The 10,000-nt window shown below is 46.0% G+C and overlaps 1 protein-coding gene across 4 annotated transcripts in view; it reads right to left on the reverse strand.

Moving 5' to 3' along the window:
* pcdh17 (protocadherin 17) overlaps window positions 1-10,000 on the reverse strand; it is a 163,504-nt gene that overhangs the window by 83,319 nt on the left and 70,185 nt on the right. The window lies entirely within an intron of this gene.

Raw genomic sequence — 10,000 nt, forward strand, 5'->3', positions numbered from 1 at the left:
CTGGTAACTGGTTTTACTGACTGGTAACTGGTTTTACTGACTGGTAACTGGTTTACTGACTGGTAACTGGTTTTACTGACTGGTAACTGGTTTTACTGACTGGTAACTGGTTTTACTGGCTGGTAACTGGTTTTACTGACTAGTAACTGGTTTTACTGACTGGTAACTGGTTTACTGACTGGTAACTGGTTTTACTGACTGGTAACTGGTTTTACTGACTGGTAACTGGTTTACTGACTGGTAACTGGTTTTACTGGCTGGTAACTGGTTTTACTGACTGGTAACTGGTTTACTGACTGGTAACTGGTTTACTGACTGGTAACTGGTTTTACTGACTGGTAACTGGTTTACTGACTGGTAACTGGGTTACTGACTGGTAACTGGGTTACTGACTGGTAACTGGTTTACTGACTGGTAACTGGTTTTACTGACTGGTAACTGGTTTTACAGACTGGCAACTGGTTTACTGACTGGTAACTGGTTTTACTGACTGGTAACTGGTTTTACTGACTGGTAACTGGTTTTACTGACTGGTAACTGGTTTACTGACTGGTAACTGGGTTACTGACTGGTAACTGGTTTACTGACTGGTAACTGGTTTTACTGACTGGCAACTGGTTTTACTGACTGGCAACTCTTTGACTTTGACACACTTGGACGTTTTCATACATTTCCTGCGCTCTGAGGTCCTTTCCACACTGCCACATAGAGCTGCACGATATGAGCAACAAAATATATAGGGCTTATTTTTAACCAAAGGTTGCAATTGCGATTTAGATCAGAACACTTGGGTGAACTGTTGGAATCGTGGAAAATGAAAGATTCCTGGGCACATCGAGTGCAGTGTTGTTTGCCATGACAACAGATGACTATGGGAGGAGTTATTGTGACAACGTGTTGGTCAGTGTTTCCTAGGGGGACGATGTAATCTGTGGCTACATGTTGTCTCTTAAAACTACTTCATGTAGCCAACATATTCATGCTCCCGAGCGGCGCTGCGGTCTGAACCACTACATCTCGGTGCAAGAGGCGTCACTACAGTCCCTGGTTTGAATCCGGGCTGTATCACACCCGGCTGTGATTGGGAGTCCCAAAGGGCGGCGCACAATTGACCCAGCGTCGTCCGGGTTTGGCCGGCGTAGGCCTGTCATTGTAAATAAGAATGTGTTCTTAACTGAGTTGCCTAGTTAATTAAAGGTTCAATAAATAAATAAGATGCTTTTGTCTATTCCTCTTCGATTTAGAAGATACTGTTGTACAATAAACATGCTGATTTAGGCCTCCGCCATCACTGGTATCAGGCTGTATTAGCTAGCTACGTTTTCTCTGACTGAAAACACGTATTAGCTAGCTACATTTTCTCTGACTGAAAACATGTATTAGCTAGCTACGTTTTCTCTGACTGAAAACATGTATTAGCTAGCTATGTTTTCTGACTGAAAACACGTATTAGCTAGCTACGATTTCTCTGACTGAAAACACGTATTAGCTAGCTACGTTTTCTCTGACTGAAAACACGTATTAGCTAGCTACATTTTCTCTGACTGAAAACATGTATTAGCTAGCTACATTTTCTCTGACTGAAAACATGTATTAGCTAGCTACATTTTCTCTGACTGAAAGAAAAGAGAAGAAAAGACAAACTAGCTGTTTGCAGGTGTAAGAAACACAAACTAATAGTGCCATTATAGAACACTGGATTTATATAAAGAAGCAAAGTGAAAACAGCATCGTATTCATTGTTGAACCCGAGCAAGATTAGCTAACTAGCTAACGTCACGGCTAATGGGGATCGTAATAAACATTCACAAATAACATTGTTGCATGTGATGCACTGACCGTGCAGACTGAACGCAAGTGGTATGGTGGTCGAGGAACATCAAACGAGCTCCTTGAGACAGTGGGCGGGGCTAAGTCTGTGTGGGAAGCGGCATGGAGAGAGAGAGAGGGGGCGGGGCTAAGTCTGTGTGGGAAGCGGCATGGAGAGAGAGAGAGGGGGCGGGGCTAAGTCTGTGTGGGAAGTGGCATGGAGAGAGAGAGGGGGCGGGGCTAAGTCTGTGTGGGAAGCGGCATGGAGAGAGAGAGGGGGCGGGGCTAAGTCTGTGTGGGAAGCGGCATGGAGGGAGAGAGAGGGAGCGGGGCTAAGTCTGTGTGGAAAGCGGCATGGAGAGAGAGAGAGGGGGCGGGGCTAAGTCTGTGTGGGAAGCGGCATGGAGAGAGAGAGAGGGGGCGGGGCTAAGTCTGTGTGGGAAGCGGCATGGAGAGAGAGAGGGGGGGCGGGGCTAAGTCTTTGTGGGAAGCGGCATGGAGAGAGAGAGGGGGCGGGGCTAAGTCTGTGTGGGAAGCGGCATGGAGAGAGAGAGGGGGCGGGGCTAAGTCTTTGTGGGAAGCGGCATGGAGAGAGAGAGAGGGGGCGGGGCTAAGTCTGTGTGGGAAGCGGCATGGAGAGAGAGAGGGGGCGGGGCTAAGTCTGTGTGGGAAGCGGCATGGAGAGAGAGAGAGGGGGCGGGGCTAAGTCTGTGTGGGAAGCGGCATGGAGAGAGAGAGGGGGGGCGGGGCTAAGTCTGTGTGGGAAGCGTCATGGAGAGAGAGAGGGGGCAGGGCTAAGTCTGTGTGGGAAGAGAGAGAGGGGGCGGGGGGAGATGACTCCAGGAGCGGAGTGAAGTATAAAGATGGACGTTTCACACGGCGAATCACATTTAACAAAACGTTCATATGTACCGTTATAGGAGGCAAAGTAAAGTCTCCCTCTGTCTCTCTCTGTTTCTCTCTCTTTCTCTCTCTCTCTCTTTCTCTCTCTCTCTCTCTCTCTCTCTGTTTATCTCTCTCTGTTTCTCTCTCTCTGTTTCTCTCTCTCTCTCTCTCTCTCTCTCTATTAAATGTCTAACCCTCCTTCCCTCTCTGCCTCCTTCTCTCTCTCATCTCATCTCATCTTACTCGTTCTTAAACAAGGCATAGCAATCTGATTATCAACGCTCCAATCATTAATTAGCAGGTCAGGCAGAACACTTACACCTCCTAGCCTAATGGCATGTAATTTCTTCCTCCTCCATTCCCTCATCCCCCTCTCTCTCTTCTCCTCCTCCTCCTCCATCAGCTCTATCTCCGGGTGATATATCTCTCCATCTCTAGGTGATATATCTATCTAACTTTGGGTGATCGCTCTATCTCTGGGTGATATCTCTCTCTATCTCTGGGTGATATCTCTCTCTATCTCTGGGTGATATCTCCCTCTATCTCTGGGTGATATCTCTCTCTATCTCTGGGTGATATCTCTCTCTATCTCTGGGTGATATCTCTCTCTATCTCTAGGTGATATCTCTCTGCTGCCTGAAGGACATAGCAATGATGGTGTCAACTCAACTGGAACGAGATAGTCATGCCTTTACACAAACACACACACACACACACACACACACACACACACACACACAGCAGCGGTACAAGGATTAGTGGCTGCTCGCCGCAGGCAAATCACTGCATCAATTAATCACCAATTAATAGCTTACATTTTTGGGGAGGATACACTTCTGCTTAATTAATACACGGTCTGCATCCCAAATCTCCCTATTCCCTATGTAGTGCCCTACCGTTGACCAGGACCCACAAGGTTAGTAGTGCCCTACTGTTGACCAGGGAATAGGATGCCATTTAGGACCCACATTGGTCAGTTTAATGAATGACTTGAGAGTGGACCCGTGTGCTGCTCAGAGCCACACAGAGACACATTCTACATATCAGAATATCGGAATAAGAGACTGAGGGGAGGGAGACAGGGAGGGAGGGAGAGTGAGAGAGACAGAGAGAGAGAGAGAGGGAGAGAGAGGGAGAGAGAGAGAGCGAGAGAGAGCGAGAGAGAGAGCAAAATGAGGTGAAGACAGAGAGAGAGAGAGAGAGAGAGAGGGAGAGAGAGAGCGAGAGAGAGAGCAAAATGAGGTGAAGACAGAGAGAGAGAGAGAGAGAGAGGGAGAGAGAGAGAGAGCGAGAGAGAGAGCAAAATGAGTTAAAGACAGAGGGCAGAATGAGGTAAAGACAGAGACAGAGGGCAGAATGAGGTAAAGACAGAGACAGAGAGACAAATGAGGTAAAGACAGAGAAAGAGAGCAGAATGAGGTAAAGACAGAGACAGAGAGCAGAATGAGGTAAAGACAGAGAGAGAATAGAATACCAAGTGACCAACCAATGAATCATGAAGCTGGTTGAGAGAACCCCAAGAGTGTGTAAAGCTGTCATCAAGGCAAAGGGAGGCTACTTTGAAAAAATAAAAAATATTTTTTGGGGTTACTAAATGATTCCATGCATGTTATTTCATAGATAGGTGCAGTGTAATGTGTTGTTCTACAGGGTCAGTCATAGTAGTATGATAGGTGTTGTTTTACAGGGTCAGTCATAGTAGTGTGATAGGTGTTGTTTTACAGGGTCAGTCATAGTAGTATGATAGGTGTTGTTTTACAGGGTCAGTCATAGTAGTATGATAGGTGTTGTTTTACAGGGTCAGTCAAAGTAGTATGATAGGTGTTGTTTTACAGGGTCAGTCATAGTAGTATGATAGGTGTTGTTTTACAGGGTCAGTCATAGTAGTATGATAGGTGTTGTTTTACAGGGTCAGCCATAGCAGTATGATAGGTGTTGTTTTACAGGGTCAGTCATAGTAGTATGATAGGTGTTGTTCTACAGGGTCAGTCATAGTAGTATGATAGGTGTTGTTTACAGGTTCAGTCATAGTAGTGTGATAGGTGTTGTTTACAGGGTCAGTAGTATGATAGGTGTTGTTTTACAGGGTCAGTCATAGTAGTATGATAGGTGTTGTTTTACAGGGTCAGTCATAGTAGTATGATAGGTGTTGTTTTACAGGGTCAGTCATAGTAGTATGATAGGTGTTGTTTTACAGGGTCAGCCATAGCAGTATGATAGGTGTTGTTTTACAGGGTCAGTCATAGTAGTATGATAGGTGTTGTTCTACAGGGTCAGTCATAGTAGTATGATAGGTGTTGTTTACAGGTTCAGTCATAGTAGTGTGATAGGTGTTGTTTACAGGGTCAGTAGTATGATAGGTGTTGTTTTACAGGGTCAGTCATAGTAGTATGATATGTGTTGTTTTACAGGGTCAGTCATAGTAGTATGATAGGTGTTGTTTTACAGGGTCAGTCATAGTAGTATGATAGGTGTTGTTTTACAGGGTCAGTCATAGTAGTATGATAGGTGTTGTTTTACAGGGTTAGTCATAGTAGTGTGATAGGTGTTGTTTTACAGGGTCAGTCATAGTAGTATGATAGGTGTTGTTTACAGGGTCAGTCATAGTAGTGTGATAGGTGTTGTTCTACAGGGTCAGTCATAGTAGTGTGATAGGTGTTGTTTTACAGGGTCATAGTAGTATGACAGGTGTTGTTTTACAGGGTCAGTCATAGTAGTATGATATGTGTTGGTTTACAGGGTCAGGCATAGTAGCATGATAGGTGTTGTTTTACAGGGTCAGTCAAAGTAGTATGATAGGTGTTGTTTTACAGGGTCAGTCATAGTAGTATGATAGGTGTTGTTTTACAGGGTCAGTCATAGTAGTGTGATAGGTGTTGTTTTACAGAGTCAGTCGTAGTAGTATGATAGGTGTTGTTGTACAGGGTCAGTCATAGTAGTATGATAGGTGTTGTTTTACAGGGTCAGTCATAGTAGTGTGATAGGTGTTGTTTTACAGGGTCAGTCATAGTAGTATGATAGGTGTTGTTTTACAGGGTCAGTCATAGTAGTATGATAGGTGTTGTTTACAGGGTCAGTCATAGTAGTGTGATAGGTGTTGTTCTACAGGGTCAGTCATAGTAGTATGATAGGTGTTGTTTACAGGGTCAGTAGTATTATAGGTGTTGTTTTACAGGGTCAGTCATAGTAGTATGATAGGTGTTGTTTTACAGGGTCAGTCATAGTAGTATGATAGGTGTTGTTTTACAGGGTCAGTCATAGTAGTATGATATGTGTTGTTTTACAGGGTCAGTCGTAGTAGTATGATAGGTGTTGTTTTACAGGGTCAGTAGTATGATAGGTGTTGTTTTACAGGGTCAGTCATAGTAGTATGATATGTGTTGTTTTACAGGGTCAGTCGTAGTAGTGTGATAGGTGTTGTTTTACAGGGTCAGTCGTAGTAGTATGATATGTGTTGTTTTACAGGGTCAGTCAAAGTAGTATGATAGGTGTTGTTTTACAGGGTCAGTCATAGTAGTATGATAGGTGTTGTTTTACAGGGTCAGTCATAGTAGTATGATATTTGTTGTTTTACAGGGTCAGTAGTATGATAGGTGTTGTTTTACAGGGTCAGTCATAGTAGTATGATAGCTGTTGTTTTACAGGTTCAGTCATAGTAGTATGACAGGTGTTGTTTTACAGGGTCAGTCATAGTAGTATGATAGGTGTTGTTTTACAGGGTCAGTAGTATGATAGGTGTTGTTTTACAGGGTCAGTCATAGTAGTATGATAGGTGTTGTTTTACAGGGTCAGTCATAGTATTATGATAGGTGTTGTTTTACAGGGTCAGTAGTATGATAGGTGTTGTTTTACAGGGTCAGTCATAGTAGTATGATAGGTGTTGTTCTACAGGGTCAGTAGTATGATAGGTGTTGTTTTACAGGGTCAGTCATAGTAGTATGATAGGTGTTGTTTTACAGGGTCAGTCATATTGGTACGAAACACATTTTGTCATAAGCATCGTCACATATAAATGTTTCCATCATGTCCATCTATTACTCTGAATCGTTCTCATGGACGATTAAATTAGTAAATTTTCAAAATGGGAAACATATGGCCGCCTTTAATTGGCCAATTCCTCTCGCCAGTGTAGTGTTTTCACAAATGTAAAACCTAATGGAAAGACAAACGCTGTTAAGACAGACAGACAGACAGACAGACAGACAGACAGACAGCACTGTACAGTACAACAGTGTGTAATGCTGCTATGTAGTGCTGTCTGGATATAGACAACAGAACACCAGGTGACAGAACACCAGACAACAGAACACCAGACGACAGAACACCAGACGACAGAACACCAGACAACAGAACACCAGACAACAGAACACCAGGCGACAGAACACCAGACGACAGAACACCAGACGACAGAACACCAGACGACAGAACACCAGACGACAGAACACCAGGCGACAGAACACCAGGCGACAGAACACCAGGCGACAGAACACCAGACGACAGAACACCAGGCGACAGAACACCAGGCGACAGAACACCAGGCGACAGAACACCAGACTACAGAACACCAGACAACAGAACACCAGACTACAGAACACCAGACAACAGAACACCAGGCGACAGAACACCAGACGACAGACCACCAGGACATCGAAAGCATCTACCATCTAGTGTTCTATTACTCAGTAGGACACGGCGTACATACACTACATCCCTTCTATCCTCTACTGAAGCACTACGGTGCTAACTACTACCGTATCTCAGGAGGCTCCTTCATCCTCCCTCCTCATCATCATCTCCTGTCCTCTACGTTGTAGTAAACACTACGATCCTAACTACTACCGTATCTCAGGAGACTACATCTCCTCATCATCATCTCCTGTCCTCTACATTGTAGGAAACACTACGATCCTAACTACTACCGTATCTCAGGAGACTACATCTCTTCATCCTCCTTCCTCATCATCATCTCCTGTCCTCTACATTGTAGGAAACACTATGATCCTAACTACTACCGTATCTCAGGAGACTACATCTCTTCATCCTCCTTCCTCATCATCATCTCCTGTCCTCTACATTGTAGGAAACACTACGATCCTAACTACTACCGTATCTCAGGAGACTACATCTCTTCATCCTCCCTCCTCCTCATCATCTCCTGTCCTCTACGGTGTAGTAAACACTACGGTCCTAACTACTAACGTATCTCAGGAGACTCCATCTCCTCATCCTCCCTCCATGTATCCTCCCTCTCCTCCGTGCTCCACCTCTCCATCCGTTGGCAGAACGGAACACCGGGGAGATAGAGGGCTGAGTACGAGCCTCTCCAGAGTTATGGTTCTACACATGTCCTGTGTAATCTGCCCTACCAACAGCGCTTAGAATAATTATTCATATTTAATCAGCTGCGCAGGATGTTACATCGTCTGCCTGCCGCATGCTAAGTCCTTTCCCTTGTTCCATTATAAAACTTTTACACAATCACACTGCTGCCGGCGAATGAGAGGAGTGAGGGAGAGGAGGAGCGCAGTAGGAGTGGAGGGGAGGGTGGAGGGGAGGGAGAGAGGGAGAGAGGGGAGGGTGGGGAGGGAGAGGAGGGAGGGAGAGGAGGACAGGGTCTAAATGGAAAGGGGAAAGTGGTTGGGCTTATAAAAACATAATGGGCTTGTCTGCTTTGATAAACTGACAACGTGGCTGGAATACACACAGAGAGAGAGGAAGGAAGGAAGGAAGGAAGGAAGGAAGGAAGGAAGGAAGGAAGGAAGGAAGGAAGGAAGGGAGAGAGAGAGACAGAGAGAGACAGAGAGAGAAAGAGATAGAGAGAGAGGGAGAGAGGAAGGAAGGGAGAGAGAGAGACAGAGAGAGACAGAGAGAGAGAGAGATAGAGAGAGAGGGAGAGAGGAAGGAAGGGAGAGAGAGAGAGCAAACAAAGACGTGACAATGAGGTGATGAGGAAAAACAGAGGAGGGAGGAGTAAGGTGAGGGGATAAAAGAGAAATGGAAAGTGATGAAGAGGAAGACAAAGACAAAGAGCCAGAGGAGAGGTGTGGCTGAGGGGAGGGACCATGGAAGAGCCAGAAGGAGAGGTGTGGCTGAGGGGAGGGACCATGGAAGAGCCAGAAGGAGAGGTGTGGCTGAGGGGAGGGACCATGGAAGAGCAAGAAGGAGAGGTGTGGCTGAGGGGAGGGACCATGGAAGAGCCAGAAGGAGAGGTGTGGCTGAGGGGAGGGACCATGGAAGAGCCAGAAGGAGAGGTGTGGCTGAGGGGAGGGACCATGGAAGAGCCAGAAGGAGTGGTGAGGCTGAGGGGAGGGACCATGGAAGAGCCAGAAGGAGAGGTGAGGCTGAGGGGAGGGACCATGGAAGTGCCAGAAGGAGAGGTGTGGCTGAGGGGAGGGACCATGGAAGAGCCAGAAGGAGAGGTGTGGCTGAGGGGAGGGACCATGGAAGAGCCAGAAGGAGTGGTGAGGCTGAGGGGAGGGACCATGGAAGAGCCAGAAGGAGAGGTGTGGCTGAGGGGAGGGACCATGGAAGAGCCAGAAGGAGAGGTGTGGCTGAGGGGAGGGACCATGGAAGAGCCAGAAGGAGTGGTGAGGCTGAGGGGAGGGACCATGGAAGGGAAGAACCAATCGCCATGTTGTGACCACGCCAACTATATTCAGAATAGAAGGGGCTGATGTGAGAGTCTCAGATTGTAAACTGAATGAGGACTCCAACTATCTTCAGAATAGAAGGGGTTGACGGCAGAGTCTCAGATTGTAAACTGAATGAGGACTCCAGCTATCTTCAGAATAGAAGGGGTTGACAGCAGAGTCTCAGATTGTAAACTGAATGAGGACTCCAACTATCTTCAGAATAGAAGGGGTTGACGGCAGAGTCTCAGATTGTAAACTGAATGAGGACTCACGAGTATAAACAGCTTCTCAAAGGGTTGATCGTGTCAGATTGAAAAAGGGGAAACAGAATCCAAACTGCCATTTTGTGAAAGCCAGTAGAGTAGAGTAAGCCTCCAGAATAGAAGGGGTTCCCATCAGACTGTAAACTAGAACTAAACATAAGATTCACCCTGCTCCAGAGTGGGGGCGGTTTAATGCCCATAACCTTTATCGTCAAGGAAGGGAATTTCAGACCGCCATTTTGTGACTATGCCAACTAAGGCCCTGCGACAGACTAGCGTCCTGTCCAGGGAGTTGACTTGTACATCTAGCTAACACTACAGAAACAGGAGACAGACTAGAGTCCTGTCCAGGGAGTTGACTTGTATATCTAGCTACGTAACACTACAGAAACAGGATATAGACTAGCATCC

This window comes from Oncorhynchus mykiss, chromosome 18, assembly GCF_057628025.1.
Source record: "Oncorhynchus mykiss isolate SJ-2025 chromosome 18, ASM5762802v1, whole genome shotgun sequence".
Classification (NCBI taxonomy): Eukaryota; Metazoa; Chordata; class Actinopteri; order Salmoniformes; family Salmonidae; genus Oncorhynchus; species Oncorhynchus mykiss.